The following is a 16,158-nucleotide window of genomic DNA, read 5'->3' on the forward strand; positions in this document are numbered from 1 at the left end:
ATTAATGCAAAGGAAGTAAGTAAATCAGCCTGTTTCTGAACCAATAAAAAGACGACGTAAATTGTTAAAACTTCAAATAATCTCCGTAAAACAAAACTCAAAGTATTTTGAGTCTTTAGCAATCTAACTTCTACAGGCCAAAGTAAGCAATGTAAAAAACTGCAAAATTAAAGCAATTAATAAAAATTAAAAGATATGTGTGTGATTATATACATGAATTCTTACGTAGCAGCTATAGCGCAAATAATACACTTTTCACGTGCAAAATTGTCAACTTTAATTAGTTTTTCGGGAAACAGAAGTAGGTAGAGTCCAAATGTTTTTACAGCTACGTTAGGTTATAAATCTCGACTTTTCCATATATATATATATATATATATATATTAGACTTCTGATTATATAAGTAACGGTTATTACATAGTTTTTTATTATTAAATTTTGAAAGCAAACTAACTGATTCTGTAGAATAATTTAGCATTGAATATATAGTCTAAGTGTGTGCTATTCCTTGAAAACACCGTTTGTTTTGTTTTGAGTCAGTTTGATTCTGTAGAATAATTTAACATTGAATATATAGAATATATAGGTGTGTAGTACTCCTCCTTGAAAAAAAAAAACTTTTATTTTGTTTTGAATCACCCTATATAAAAATTCAGTATGCACAGCTATTTTTTGCATGCAATCTACAAATTTATTAATCAACGACATATCATGTAAATTTCATCGTACGAGGCTAAATATTTTCTTCTTGACTAATTAGATTATGGCAAACAATTTCCTTGCTGCTCAATAAGAAAAAATAATTAAATACTAACTGTAATTTTTTTATACAAAAGAAAACACCTAAAAAAATTCAGGTTCGTATGAAAGTTGAAATATGATATGCCGATAAGGTACTCCTTTTTAACTTTTCTGTACATTTATACAAACTGTCGTATTTGCATCTACCACGGATGAGAGGGAAATTATAATTTATTTGTGAAAGTTTTTAGTAAAAATTTCGACTTGTAGTGCAAATAAAATTTAACAAAAACCCGGATATTACTACTTGTTTAAGAAAACAAATATTTAAATATGTACAATATAGTAAATACCTCTCTGCGGTTAATTAACACAGCCTAAGTTACCATGGTTCCTAGTTCCTAGCTGTTACATGCTGACAAAATACAAAAATCATTCATCAAACCTAGGTCGACATACAGACGGACGTCTCATGAACAATCAGCTTTCTCACTGGTTAGTGTCTGAATTGCAAATTCGCTTGCATTTTAAGCTCAAACATAATTAACGATCTGGTTATGGATAACGGGGAAATATAAATTAAAAAAAAAGAATTCCTATAGGAATACCTTGCTATCTAAAATAAATTTATATGCATAAATTTGATAATTGGTATCGAGTGATCAGATATTTTTAAAAGTTGATGCTCAATTATTTCATTTCTTGTCAACTTGCAACCATCTTTAATTAGATACTGGTTGTGCAAAAGTTGTTGAGTTTTTATCGTATCTTTTCTGAGGGGGGGTTAGGCTATTACTAATCAGAAGAATTCATGAATAAGTAATTCATGACTACAATGATTCACATACAACAATAGAACATTTATTTGGAACGAACAGCTGTTGCTTTTATTCATTACAGGCTAGCGTTTTCTTTTCCACTAATCAAAACATAATCAAACATTCTCAACGTTAGCATCATCTATAAATAAAAATTCTGTACAGACGTTTCGAAAAATGATTTTGTTGTATTTTTGATTGTAATTGTGTTATATTAATATTAGTTATTAAAGAAATATTTATAGAAGAAAAATATGTAATAATTTCCAAAGTACAAAATAGATAATGCATTAACAAAAGCTTGTCCGTGTTTTAATATGCAATAAATAGACAAATATATATATTATATATATATATATATATATATTTCTTATTTTGTGAAATATAAGTAATTAAAGATTGCATTTTTCCGTTTTTATTTAAAGTATGATTTCTTGAAACTTTTAAAGAAATCGAGCGATACTGAAATGCGCGAGTTGTTGATGACAACTCAGCAGATGGGATTTTTAAACACATTTCTCATTTCTAAAAAGTAACTCGATTTAACCCTTTCGCCGTCCTCTCCTAGCCGCGAAAATTTCCCCCCCCCAGCGGCCATTTCTTTTTCATAGCGTGTAATGTTGTTTTCTCTGTACATCCTCGCTTTCCATACATAACTTTCGAAGTGGATGAATGTCAATGAATATTAAGTAAAATTATAAGGAAATAAAGCATAACGGAAAAATAATAATATCTCTGCTTACTTCTAACAGCAGGATAATTTGAAAACATCTGATCCAGGAGATCACTCCTCCCATTTTGCTGTTGTAATTTTTTACAATTATTGTTTTTTTACAGTTCTTTTCCGTGTTTCAACATCAATCATCGAGTTATTATGAACTGTACTCATCAAACTTTAATCCTTCTTGTCTTTCCAATTCACAACCCCATTTATTTCTCTTTTCTGCTTAGTAGACGTTGAAGCCATTTCTCATTAAGACACAATAACACGCCGAATAAATACTAATTCAGAAGTCAAACAACAAAAATCAGCGTTATATTCACAAAATTTTCACAGGACTAGTTTCGATGGTTTTACCGAACCATCATCTTCAGCTGCAAAACCGCAAATGAACAAGATAGGAAATAATGATTAGATAAGATAAGGAAGCCTGGACAAGAATAAGCAAGTGGCGCCATCTGTTGGCGAAACCAGAACTAAAACATAATTTCTCTAAAAGCCGAAGGCAAATTTGGATTGGAATTAGGATCGTTAACTAGAACAGAAAGATTTTTATGAATGTGAAACGCCTCTAGAAAATCCAGTTCTCCAATGGAAGATGTTTTTTGAATAATTTTGGCAGCAGAAAAATTGAAAGTGTGATTTTCGGACCAACAATGTTGAGCAACAGAAGACTTCTGTGTTTCCTTTTTTCTAACATATGCCGCATGTTCTTTGACGCGAAATTTTAAGGCTCTCTTAGTTTGGCCAATGTAAATTAAACCGCACTGGCAAGGAATCCTATAAATACCCCAGGAATTCATATCCGGAATGGGGTCCTTGAGTATAGAAGTTGGAATTTTATTGATGGGAGAGTAAACAACCCGAAAGTTAAATTTCTGCAAAATATGTGCAACTTTATAGCTAATTGATGGAAAGAAGGGAATTACAACAGAATTTTTATAATCTCCTAAAATAAGAGTTTGGCTTTTAGTGTGTTGAGATGAGAATTTTTTAACTGCTTGATTAATAATGTTGGGTGAAAAGCCCCTGTCAATAGCTATTGCTTTTAAATAATTTAGTTCTTCATCAAGGGCTAGTTTGGAGGAGCAAACTTGAAGAGCACGGAAAACATAGGAATAAAATGAAGCTAACTTTTGTTTAGTCGGATGACATGATTTAAAGTGTGGTGGAAGGCAAACCGATGAAGGTTTACGGTAAACTGTAGTACTGAAGTTGGATGTGTTACGTGTGACCAGAATGTCGAGAAACGGAAGAGAATTGCAAGTCTCAAGTTCAAAAGTGAACTGAATAGCAGGATCAATAGAATTCATTGTTGAAAGAACTTTATTTAAATCATCTTTATTACCTTCAAACAGGGTAAAAGTATCGTCTACGTAGCGGAACCATGCCGGGAAGTTTAAAGTTTCAAACAATTTTGATTCATAATAATGCAAGGATGGGACTGAGGGGAAGCCCCCTCAGTCCCATCCTGGCTGACATCTACATGCATTCTACAAGAACACTTACATCGATGGTGTCACTAAACTCTTAAACGAAGGACCATATAATCCGATCCCTAAAGATCCTTCACCTTCGGACTTATCCAAAATAAAAACTGCGATCAAATCTTCGCAAATCATTTCAAGCAACTTAAAACATTCGCTTATCCCATCTGTTGCGAATTGTGCCAGATTATATGCTCTTCCCAAAATTCATAAAAGTGGTATTCCTTTCCGCCCTATTGTATCAAATTTAGGTACTGCCTCGTATCCATTAGCTAAATATTTAGTTTCTAGATTTTCCACTCTATTAGACAATAACATTTACACCATAAAAAATTCAATAGATTTTGTAAAAAAGGTTAAAAACATTTCTCCTAGTAATTTACTCATGGTTTCTTTTGATGTAAAATCATTATTCACCAATGTCCCAGTGGAGGGTGCATTAAGATGTCTAGAAACCAGACTTCGCGAATTTCATTTCTCTTGCATCGAAATTGATGAGCTAATTTCTCTCACTCAACTCTGTTTGAAACAAACACATTTTGTTTTCCAAAATAAATATTACAAGCAAACTGAGGGATTAGCCATGGGAAGCCCCCTCAGTCCCATCCTGGCTGATCTCTACATGCATTATTATGAATCAAAATTGTTTGAAACTTTAAACTTCCCGGCATGGTTCCGCTACGTAGACGATACTTTTACCCTGTTTGAAGGTAATAAAGATGATTTAAATAAAGTTCTTTCAACAATGAATTCTATTGATCCTGCTATTCAGTTCACTTTTGAACTTGAGACTTGCAATTCTCTTCCGTTTCTCGACATTCTGGTCACACGTAACACATCCAACTTCAGTACTACAGTTTACCGTAAACCTTCATCGGTTTGCCTTCCACCACACTTTAAATCATGTCATCCGACTAAACAAAAGTTAGCTTCATTTTATTCCTATGTTTTCCGTGCTCTTCAAGTTTGATCCTCCAAACTAGCCCTTGATGAAGAACTAAATTATTTAAAAGCAATAGGTATTGACAGGGGCTTTTTACCCAACATTATTAATCAAGCAGTTAAAAAATTCTCATCTCAACACACCAAAAGCCACACTCTTATTTTAGGAGATTATAAAAATTCTGTTGTCATTCCCTTCTTTCTATCAATTAGCTATAAAGTTGCACATATTTTGCAGAAATTTAACTTTCGAGTTGTTTATTCTCCCATCAATAAAATTCCAACTTCTATACTCAAGGACCCCATTCCGGATATGAATTCCTGGGGTATTTATAGGATTCCTTGCCAGTGTGGTTTAATTTACATTGGCCAAACTAAGAGAGCCTTAAAATTTCGCGTCAAAGAACATGAGGCATATGTTAGAAAAAAGTAAACACAGAAGTCTTCTGTTGCTCAACATTGTTGGTCCGAAAATCACACTTTCAATTTTTCTGCTGCCAAAATTATTCAAAAAACATCTTCCATTGGAGAACTGGATTTTCTAGAGGCATTTCACATTCATAAAAATCTTTCTGTTCTAGTTAACGATCCTAATTCCAATCCAAATTTGCCTTCGGCTTTTAGAGAAATTATGTTTTAGTTCTGATTTCGCCAACAGATGGCGCCACTTGCTTATTCTTGTCCAGGCTTCCTTATCTTATCTAATCATTATTTCCTATCTTGTTCATTTGCGGTTTTGCAGCTGAAGATGGTGGTTCGGTAAAACCATCGAAACTAGTCCTGTGAAAATTTTGTGAATATAACGCTGATTTTTGTTGTTTGACTTCTGAATTACCATTTCTCATTGTCTTGTATCTTATGTAAAATGGCGCGAATATTCATAAAACCCGGGGCAAATTCAATTAGAAATAGAATGCCTGATTAATGCTGCCCTCTAGAACAAACAGAATTAAAAACGCAAACAAGTAAACATTTAGAAAGCGTTTTAAACGTTTAAAAGTTTTAAAATGTAGAAGAACGCTTGAAGCGTGTTACTGCCGCCCTGCGGAAGTTTCACTTGAACGCGCGAGACGCGTTACGGACGACGAAGTGGTTAAAGAAATATTGATGAAGTTCTTCAGTATTGATATATAAAACATTACTTAGGGGCTTTCTGTAATTAGTTAAATACTGTAATTAACTAATATCACTGTTAAACAGTGCTATGAAATTTTTTGCATAGTGCTTGGAAACTACATCGAGTTTAAAGGTTATTAGTTTATGCCGTTAATTTCAATCCGCGTTAAATTATGTTAGGATTTTGGACACAATTTACTCTAGATACTTTTAATTCAGTCAAGAAATTTCCTCCGATTTTACCAGTCATTAAAATCCCTAATCGATAGTTTACGGTGATTTATAATTAGTAAACCACTATCAATCAGGATTTATTTTCAGCACAAACGTGTGCCAAGTACGAGCATCCATTCAACAAAGCCTCGAATCTTTACCGAGGCCATTTTCATGAATTCCACATACCAACAAATCGATCGAAATGCATTGAAATATAGCCCCGTTAAGGAGAAGCGGAGATTGACTTGGGGTTCCCATTTTAAGCTCTAAAATCATTATAGAAACTACTCTAGAGTGAAAGTAAGGGAACGCTGGATTAAGCTGTATGTCTGCTCACTCGTGAATTTCTTTTCAAAGAGAAACACGTACATGAATTAGGTCACGCAATGAAGAAATCAAGCTTTAACTAAGATTAAAATGGATGACATGCATTTTTGCATTATAAACACTGTAAATTTAAACTCGATTTGTCTGCATAAATTTCGAACAAAGAATTGTCTAAGTATAAAACAATTTTCCTTAATATATTTACATGAAATTCTCTCAGATTTAAAATACGAAACGTATTTTGTTTTAGGTAGTATAATATATTTCCGTCTGAAATAGCCCATATACAGTTTAAGTAAAACAGAATCATCTTTTTACAAGTTTTATGATAAATGATGTAATTTGTAATAATCAGTAGCAATTAATGTAAAAACATTATGCCTCAAATTAAACATTAATTTGTAGGGTTTATATTTATTTTAACTAACATTTATTTTAAGTTTAAACTACCTTTCCTGTCAAGCCTTACTTTCCCCTGAAACTGCCAATGCCAGAGTATGTAAATTTTAGTAGAACGCGCAAGGATTCAAATTATCAGAGGAAGTATTCTGAGTTAAATAGAAAGGAAACGAGTTCGAGGTGTGCTGTTCTTACTTCACGAGCGCGGAGGTAGTTAGCCAGAAATTGAAGAACCCCGCGTTTCGGCCTGTGTGCTTGCCTGGAAGTATTGTTAATCATTCAACGTGATCTTCAAGTTTGCTGAATTAGCAGCGGTATTGTAAAACGCGGTGAGGTTAGTTACTTTTAGAGAGCCTCGTAGTTAGAGTCTTGTCTTTAGTTTCTTTTCAGGTTATTATTTTTATTTTACCGCCAAGTTGGCGTAGTTTGTGAGCGTCAAGAGCACGCACTTGTAATTTATTACGTTGAATAAAAAGGGACTTAAACCCTTAACAAGACTCTGTCTTTTATCCAGTTTCAACAGTCACCTCTTGGTTGCGTGCAAGTTGGAGGCGCGCAACGCTACAAATTATCCAAATTTGTTGCCAAGCATTACAGATTTATGTACTTTTTTTACACATTCGTAGAACTTTTTACGTAGAACTTTTTTTACACATTCATTATGTAGTTCGAAGGAACAAATGGGAAAATATTTCTAACCTGGCATTCATATTCACCGGACCTAGATTTGTCTGACATACGTAGGGTGGTGCATATGTATCTACCAAATTTAGTAACAATAGGAAGACGGTATGTATTTGCAGTTACTGTGGGTACATGGTTAGAAAAAATCGGTATACATATAGGCATTTAAAATTGTCTATAATACATACAGTACAAACACATGTGAACTTGAGGTTAATATCATCTTCTGTTCCGATACATCGTTCAAGGCTACGCAAGAAGCGCTCTCATGATATGCGTCTCATTATGTCGTATGGGATCACGTGAAATTAATTGCTGATGGAAGTCTTCTTTTCGTCAATTGTCAATATATTATGTAGAAAGATTCTTTCTTCAGGTACACCCAAAGGAAGTAATCCACTTTTGCCAAATTTTGGGAACATTATGGCCAAGTCAAATTTGGAAAGTGAGAAATCAGACGATTTCAAAACTTTCTATCGTAGTGCACCATCTTTGGGAACCACATTGTGTCCACAAACTGTATTGTCTCGAACACTATTTTGTTGGGCAAATGTCAACATATGGTACAGGAGCTATCGTGATATTAGGTTTCTGAAACATTTAAATATCTGAAATTTCGGTCTAAAAGAAGAAAAACTGAGAATGTTCTTTATGAAAATTGAATTTTGGTTGCTATCTTATGGACTACAGTTTAATTCTGTTACTGAAGATAAACAAAGTAAAGCTCATAAGGATAGCAAATGCAACGCACTGTAGAGGAATCTTTAATGCATGAAATTGGTTTTCATTTTCAGAACGACGTTGAATGCATTTATGTACCAGTGTCTTCATCTAGCCTCATAATCAAAACTCATAAAACTCTAGGACATTAGATTTGTACATAGGGCTGCTGCTAAAATAGAACAATTACTTAATTGGAGGTAAACAGAACGATTCCCGAGTAACAACTTTACTCAGCTTCTTGTAGCGAGTGAAGCAGCTGAGTTTCCGCGTGCAGCCAGATATTCAAAACGCCTGTAGATGAGTTCTGTATTCGTAAAGTGATGTAAACTACTGACAGTCCGCACAGAGAACAAAGATTTACGTCAGCAGAAAGCTTTATATCTATCACTAAAAAGCGCTCATATTCATCTCAAGGTGCCATTTTCTCCCACACGTTCCATTGCAAATTCTCCTTATTTAGATCCTCTCTCTCTCTGTGCTTATATTTTGAATCACCTTATGTAATTACAATTTACAAGGATGGTATTATAATTTCTTTTAAAAATGCCGCGTAAACTGTTGTATTTCTATGCTATTTACTTTGTAATACATTTACTATAAATTCAATGAAATGCAGAATGTTTAGATGTTTACCGACTTTCAATTAAAGCCAGAAGAATATTGCATATCTAGTCTTTATCATAAACAGTTCATGATATGTCCAGACCATTTAGCAAACGTGCGAGGAATAAAAGGATTTCAAAATCATTTTCTATTAATTAGTGATCTGCAAATTTCCCTTCCAGGTAGGTAACATCGGATCCTTTTATGTGCTCATGTAATTAGAGTATGCAATTAGTCCACCGAAGATTAACTGTTAATTTAATGGTTAGTAGATTATAGATATAATAGAGAATGCGGGTAGTGCATTAGCATTTGATAGAATCGACTTCTTATGTAAGACAAGGAAGGAAAACCTAAATAAGGGAAGAAAAGAGAGAAGAGGGTTGAAGACAATTTGAACGGAATAATTCGTGCGTTCAAAAAGATGTTCAAGTACAGGGTGATTGGTTAATGATTAGGATCAGCTATTTAAAAATTGTAATTTTGCAGTGCATTCTGAGAATTTCACGTCCAACGAAATGGATCCAAAATGCAAAGAAAAGTTGTGGACATAAATTATGACAAATCTCGCAGAACTGCCCACAGTTTAGTATGAGGAACAATTTAGAAATGATATTTAACTGGAGAAAAAAATTATAAAATAATCAGTAAGTTGTAGTCTAGGATATAGTTATAGTTTACTCAGATTACAAATCGGGATTGCATTCATGTATTCAAACTGATCTATATAAATTTGAAATTATAAAAATAATAATTGCGATTAATGAATGATGTAATTATTGAGACTATATAAAATTATTAAATTTATTCAGCTTACGATTACATAAATGTTATGGGTATCCATGCATTAGCGCAACTACCCTGGAGAAGTCTAACGATTTTTTATAAAAGATAAAGATGATTCTGTGAATTTTTAGATTGCAACTTAAACTGGGTATGCTTACGTAAAGATCTATTATGGACAGAGTTTGGCGACTTCTTCTAAGGTGGTTGGAATAATACGTAAGTAGCATTAAGTAATTATATGCATTATATGTAACTAAATTTGTAATATTATGAAACAGATATATTAGACAATATATCAAATGAACTCACCATATATTCTGACTCAGGGTCACGTCTCCATTCTGTACGGGGTTGGAAAAGTCGGAGCCCCATAGACAAGGAAATCCAGAGACTGTTACTCTCTTTGCCGACAAATATCAGAACCACGCTGCATTGTATCTGTGTATACACTGGAGTACACGGCAATTAAAGAGAAGACGAAATTGCCAAATTGGCAGGCACGGACGAAAGTACGCGGATACTGTACATAACATGGCCAAAGTCGCACATGAAAACGGGCACTAGGGCACTAGGGCTCTATTGATGGAGCAATTGAAAAGTTCCTAGATAACAACGATACTGATAAGAGAGTATACAATTACCTTTCCCGAGACCAGAGATAAATTACTCAGTGGTACTTCTGAGCTGACACTGTTCATGACAGGACACGGCCTTATAAGTAGAATATGAAATGAGTAGTTCATGGACATGGCCATAGTTATTATATGAAATAAGTAGTTCATGGACATGGCCATGGCTATGAACATGTTCATGGACATGGCCATAATAATTATATGAAGTAAGTAGTTCATGGCCATGGCCATGAACTACTTATTTCGGTTCGGTTTTCGGAACAGCGAGCATTGAATATGTGGCGGGGTTGGAGACCCTGACCATTATATTTTTGACTGTCCAGAAACAAGAGCTTATGATCTTCGGATTCCATCACTTGAAACAAAAGCATGTATGGACAAATAACATCTGCTGCAACACATGCGTGCTTAGACATATTTAGAAATGCTCTGAAATCGATCTTGGAATCTTCAATCGACTAACTAACGAGATGACATCCTGCTATATGTAAAGGTAGTAAAAATAAATGGCATACATTTTAAAAATGCATAATATGCATATTTTTCAAGATAGTAGTATATTTTATTCACAGAATGACATAACAGAGTGTACTAATTTTTCAAAAAAACTTGCACATTTAATTTAACATCATATTTTCTAGCATAGGTTTATTTACGTGTGAAAAAGACTGCCATTTATGCGATATGTAAAACCTCCCATTTAGAAGTTGATAGCCATCACACAAATTCTATGTCCGTTTGTAACAGGATAATTCTTTTAACTTATACTGAATTATTGCTAATATTATTATTGTTATTTGTTGTTTAACACAATTGAGTAGCCCATTCATTATTTTTGGCCATGGACTCATGCAAAAATTTTCCCATGCAAATAAATGGTAAATAAATGGCCTTGTGTAATTTCGGTTTTCGAAATAGTTGACGTAAATGCTCTGCGTTCAGAAAACGGAGGGAAAGCGTACTGTTGATAAAAGTGCAGAAAGCATAGAGTTATTTTCTGCCATAATTCTCATATATTAAAAAGAAATGACATTTTGCATTTTTCATTATTTGTATGGTCATATGATACATTTCTCAAAAGATAATTTACAGAATGAGTAATGATTGTAGAAGTGGAATAAGTACTATTAAATTTTGTAAAATGACAAATATGATTTTTATTAAGAATTTGTTATAAATCGTTTACTTGGAATAAAGAACAGCTAAAAAACTCACTTTCATCTTTCGAATAAACAGAAAGTAGAAGGCCCGGTATCTAAGAAGGCAAAAGAACACGACTACGGAAAGATAGCCAGCTTTCTTTACGATTGTTGTCTCCAGAGCCCTATTTATGCTCGTTTGCGGGAACATTAATACTGATATCTGCTCTTAAATAAGGGAACCTGAATTCATGGTGTGACCATATGAGAATTCCAAAGGAATAACAAAGCGCACAGTGCTAATTGTGACAAAATGAATTACAAAGAAAGGGAAAAAAATCTGAATAATTTTTTTGGCCACCACCAACTTTACAAAATGACTGTCTTTTCCCCACAGCAGCCGTCCATCAGCTTCTCAAAGTTAGGGTTAAAATGAAAGTGCGTCTCCTGTGCTGTGGAATGCCAGGGTCTTGGATAGAAAAGAATTCCTCTATCCGTAATGTGAATCCTGGGGATTCAACCGCTCTGCGGAAGAAGAGGATAAGTAAATGGCTTTTCACTTTCGACGGGGCTGCTGGGACATTTATCTTCGTAGTTTTTTTTTCCTTCTCCTATTTCTCGTGCTTCTTCTCTCACTGATTCCGAAAACTTTAAGCTCCGGTGTGACTTCTATTTTTTCCTTCCCTCTCTCTCTTCCATTGTCTAACTCTTAGGAGCTATTGAAGAGTTAGCCAGTTGGGGTTTTTGTACTTGAAATAACGCTTCAATATTTCCTAGAAGTAAGTCTTTTTTCGGAAATGGTATACAAATTTTAAAGTGCATTTCATAAATTATTACTAATCCTTCTTTTAGATGCACATCATATCGGTCTTTTGCACATGAGCTGTTCTAATCCTTCTTATGAAAGTGCCATCTGTAGAAATTAGAACTCTATCTTTCAGCTTACCTTTTACTCGTAAGTATTGCCAAGTTGTCGCTCTGATTACAATAATCTTATGCAAACACAGGTTTAAAATTCAAAAACTTAATTTATCTATTCTTGGTGGGTTACAACACAAATAAGAATTTAGAAATTTATTTAAAAAAATTGCCGATTACTGGCCGGCGATAACTTGTAACCACGCTAAGCGGCATGCTTTACGAGTACAATTGATATTAATCAAAACTGAGATCTCTATAACAAAACACTTTATTATCAGCTTATCAATGTCGCCCACACAGGACAGGCATTAGAGACCCTCACTACTGTACCGAAGGGCCTGGGATCGAATCCAGAAGAAAGCAGGGATGTCTAGCAGGCAATGTGTCAAGAAATGTGTCGTATAGTGTCAAGGAAACACTCTAAATACAAGGTGAGTGGGAATTCTCTCTAGAGGTCGGTGGACGGGGAGGAGGAATGAGAGATCCTCAAGCCGCATCCTGGTGCATTCTCAATCGAAACTGGGGCGAAACGTAACAGGTAACAAGGTTCGGAGACACCTAATATGCTTACTTGAATGCACAGATGCCGGTCTTCCTTCAACCTTTATCTGTCAGATAATCAATATAAAAGGGATTAGGTTAATTAAGGCAAAGGAACTTATCAAGAGCGATCTGTGTAAGGAGAGACATAACTTCGTGTAGGACCTTTTACGGGAAATGGAGGAAAACCATAAAACCTCCTATGCCAATTCACTCGCAGAGATTTGGATTATAGTTTACTAGCGTTCATTGATCTTACTGCTCAACAGCTGGTGGGACACTTACCAATTTCGAGCGGCGAGAGAAATCGACGAGGTTTTTGACAATTTTTTGCGCTTTCCATGTTAGTTCTAACTATTATAAAGTCAATTAAAGAAAAGAAAGTGTTAAAAATTAAGCCTTACTGTTAGTAAAACCTAACATAATTGTAAAAATTATCTAAGTGAATTTTACGTCTTCATGAACTTGGACACAATACTTTTAACATTAATAGATGAAATTCATAATTTAAGGACTTTTCAATTTCTGTGTGGCAACACTTGTGGCAAAGGTCCGGATTTCGATAGCATGGTTGATTTCCTCACATTTCACATTCCGTAAAAACCCTACTAACTGTACAATATCACCTGAAATCATCACCTTTCGGAAATGCTGAAGATATCCTAGTACTGTAAAAAATTTAAAGTATTTCTTAAGACTGTTACGCTGTCAGAATATGTCATTTTTAGTTTGCAATTCCTATTATATCTTTTTGTTATTAAATGCAAAAGTAGATTTCTCAATATAAAATGATTGGTTGACTAGTGTTGTTTCCATCAAGGAGTCAAACCAGCATATAAGCCATCAATAATGTTTTAATAGCAACAACAGTAGGAGCCAAAAGAGCAACCTCACATTCTTGGAGGGGGCTTTATGGTAAGCCGTTTATAGTACTTTAATAAGGCAGTGACAAAACAGTTCTAGGAACACTGAACTGAACCGGGCATAAAAGCCTGACATAATTATAAGTTCAAAATATATATATTATACGTTTATGATCTATAAATGCCAGTAAACACCGTTAGCTGTAATTAATTATATAAATTTCTTGTATCTTAGGACAGGGGGTAAAAATCACAAAATTTGCAAGTTTCTAAATTCTTTTTCTGTGCGTTAAACTCTTCCGTCTGAAACTTATTAACAAAAGTAAAATTATTGTAGTCTAACTAATTGTAAGAAGGAATATGTTGGATTGGTAGATTTTAGTGAAAAAATATAGTAAATTGCAATTGGAAACCCAAAACTTTTATGCCCAAAATCTCCATTTTCATGGAAAAAGTACATTCAAACTAGTTTCATGGGGAAAGAAACGTCTTAAGTGGCTCTGTTCTTATTGAAAATTGAGTAAGAATATAATTTCGCTGCATATATGGAGTGTATTCTCCATTTGTTCATGCATTTGTTCTCTTTCGAATGTGAGACCCCTGAAGGCTACCAGGCTTATTTAGGGGACCCTGTGGCTCTCCATGCGCTCCAGGCTTTAATATTAAATATAGGCATTCATATTTGTAGCATATGATACTCTCAATAAAATCCTTCACGAATTTATTTCTCCTAAAGCAGGATACCTCAAGTGAGTTTTGCAAATAAATAAATGTCTTGCCTGCGGCATACGATATACTTGAGAATATTTATATTTTCATTTTAGTTTGCATTTATATCAAAAAAGGAAAACACTTTTCTAAGAGAAAATTGTAACTTAAAATTCAAAATTTAACGGTTTGGTTTTCATGCTACTTAATTTTATTATTATTCAGAGTGAATTCACGAGTTAATAAAAAAAATGGAAAATAGTATCTCCCTAATAAATGGTGCACTTAAAAGCAACTTCGTGTTATTACGAATTTTGTACATGTGTAAAATAATTTTAGTCAAATTATATAGGAAACTTTAGTTTCTTTGTATAATGCAACATGAAATGCTTGAAAAAATGAAACTCTGCTCGAAAAATAAGGTTACAATCTCAAGTCTATTTAATATTGATGTAAATTATTACCTGATGAGATCTCGCCAATCTAGAGATGGTTAGAGCAAATAATTTTTGTAGCTAAATTTGGCGAAAAATCATCAAAATTCGTCAAACTTGGCGATATTTTAGTCCGGTCCTTGTTAATAAACCAAAACCTTCTAATCAATCAACCAAGACCTCAATCAAGATCATCTGAAACATTGAAATACTGTAACATTGATCATCTGAAACACTGAATTACCGCAGCATGCAAATGCAAAGAAGATTGCAAATAATGTTCACTGTTATGTAAAAGTAATGTAAAAATATCACTGTCATGCAAAAATATTCAATGTAAAAACTCTGTAAAAAGTATCTATTCAATAAATTATTTACACTGGGTGGGCTATTTCCGCTAGATATCAGCTTAGGGCGGAAGCCCTCTCAGTGGTGCAAAGTATAAAATCCGATCCTTGTATAACTGTAATTGTTACTGTAACTGAATAACTGCAATTGATCCCTATACCTAGTTGTAACCATGTCTAAAACCGAAGATGTGAATTTAATCGTATATACCTTCCAGTAATTTCGAAAAATAGAGGGTACTAGAGATTCCACTGTGGCCAAGGGAAATTATATAAGATCGGAGAGACCAGTCCCATTTGTGTAGATTAGTGTTGAGTTCGGAGTATTGAGAGATCTCTACGTATATGTATAATTAATGAGCACTTCTTTTCCATGTAACGTATCTTAAGTTCCATAATGTGCACTTATACTACACTGCGATATGTCTGTAGAGTTTAGGAACTTTTACTATTGTATGGATTAATATATCGAGTTGCAGTATTAATGTATAATGATGTATTAATTCAACATAACACCGCTTGTAGAGACATTATTTATTTGGAAGCAACAGAGATTTCAAAATGAACAACGCCTTCACCGGGAATCGAACCACGGACCTCTGGAATAAGCGTCCAAAGTGATCACCACTACACTATGAAGGCATGCTAAGACGGCTGGAGAAATATCTTATATACTACCCTTTTGAAGGGCGACTGGGGTTTTAGGTGACCCAACCACCAAATCCTGGATGTGGAGAACCATCATCATCCACTACCCTTTTAGTTCGGGCGCCACTGTAGGAACATTAGGTTATTTGGAAGCAAGGAAGATTGTAAAATGAGCAAAGCCTTCGTCGGGAATCGAACCATGGACCTCTGGACTAAGCGTCCAACGTGCTGACCACTACACTATGAAGGCATGCTAAGACGGCGGGAGAAATACCTTATATACTACTCCTTTAATGGGTGACTGGGGTTTTAGGGAACCCAACCGCCAAATACTGGGTGTGAAGCACCATCATCATCCACTAC

The 16,158-nt window shown here is 34.3% G+C and overlaps 1 protein-coding gene and 1 non-coding gene across 2 annotated transcripts in view; one reads left to right on the top strand and one right to left on the bottom strand.

Moving 5' to 3' along the window:
• LOC118188648 (inactive dipeptidyl peptidase 10-like) overlaps positions 1-16,158 on the top strand; it is a 1,447,514-nt gene that overhangs the window by 710,589 nt on the left and 720,767 nt on the right. The window lies entirely within an intron of this gene.
• Positions 15,717-15,789, bottom strand: TRNAK-CUU (transfer RNA lysine (anticodon CUU)). Its single transcript has one exon. It is a non-coding gene; the product is annotated as a tRNA-Lys (tRNA).

This window comes from Stegodyphus dumicola, chromosome 6, assembly GCF_044657685.1.
Source record: "Stegodyphus dumicola isolate Sdum_Otavi_A_Nest chromosome 6, ASM4465768v1".
Classification (NCBI taxonomy): Eukaryota; Metazoa; Arthropoda; class Arachnida; order Araneae; family Eresidae; genus Stegodyphus; species Stegodyphus dumicola.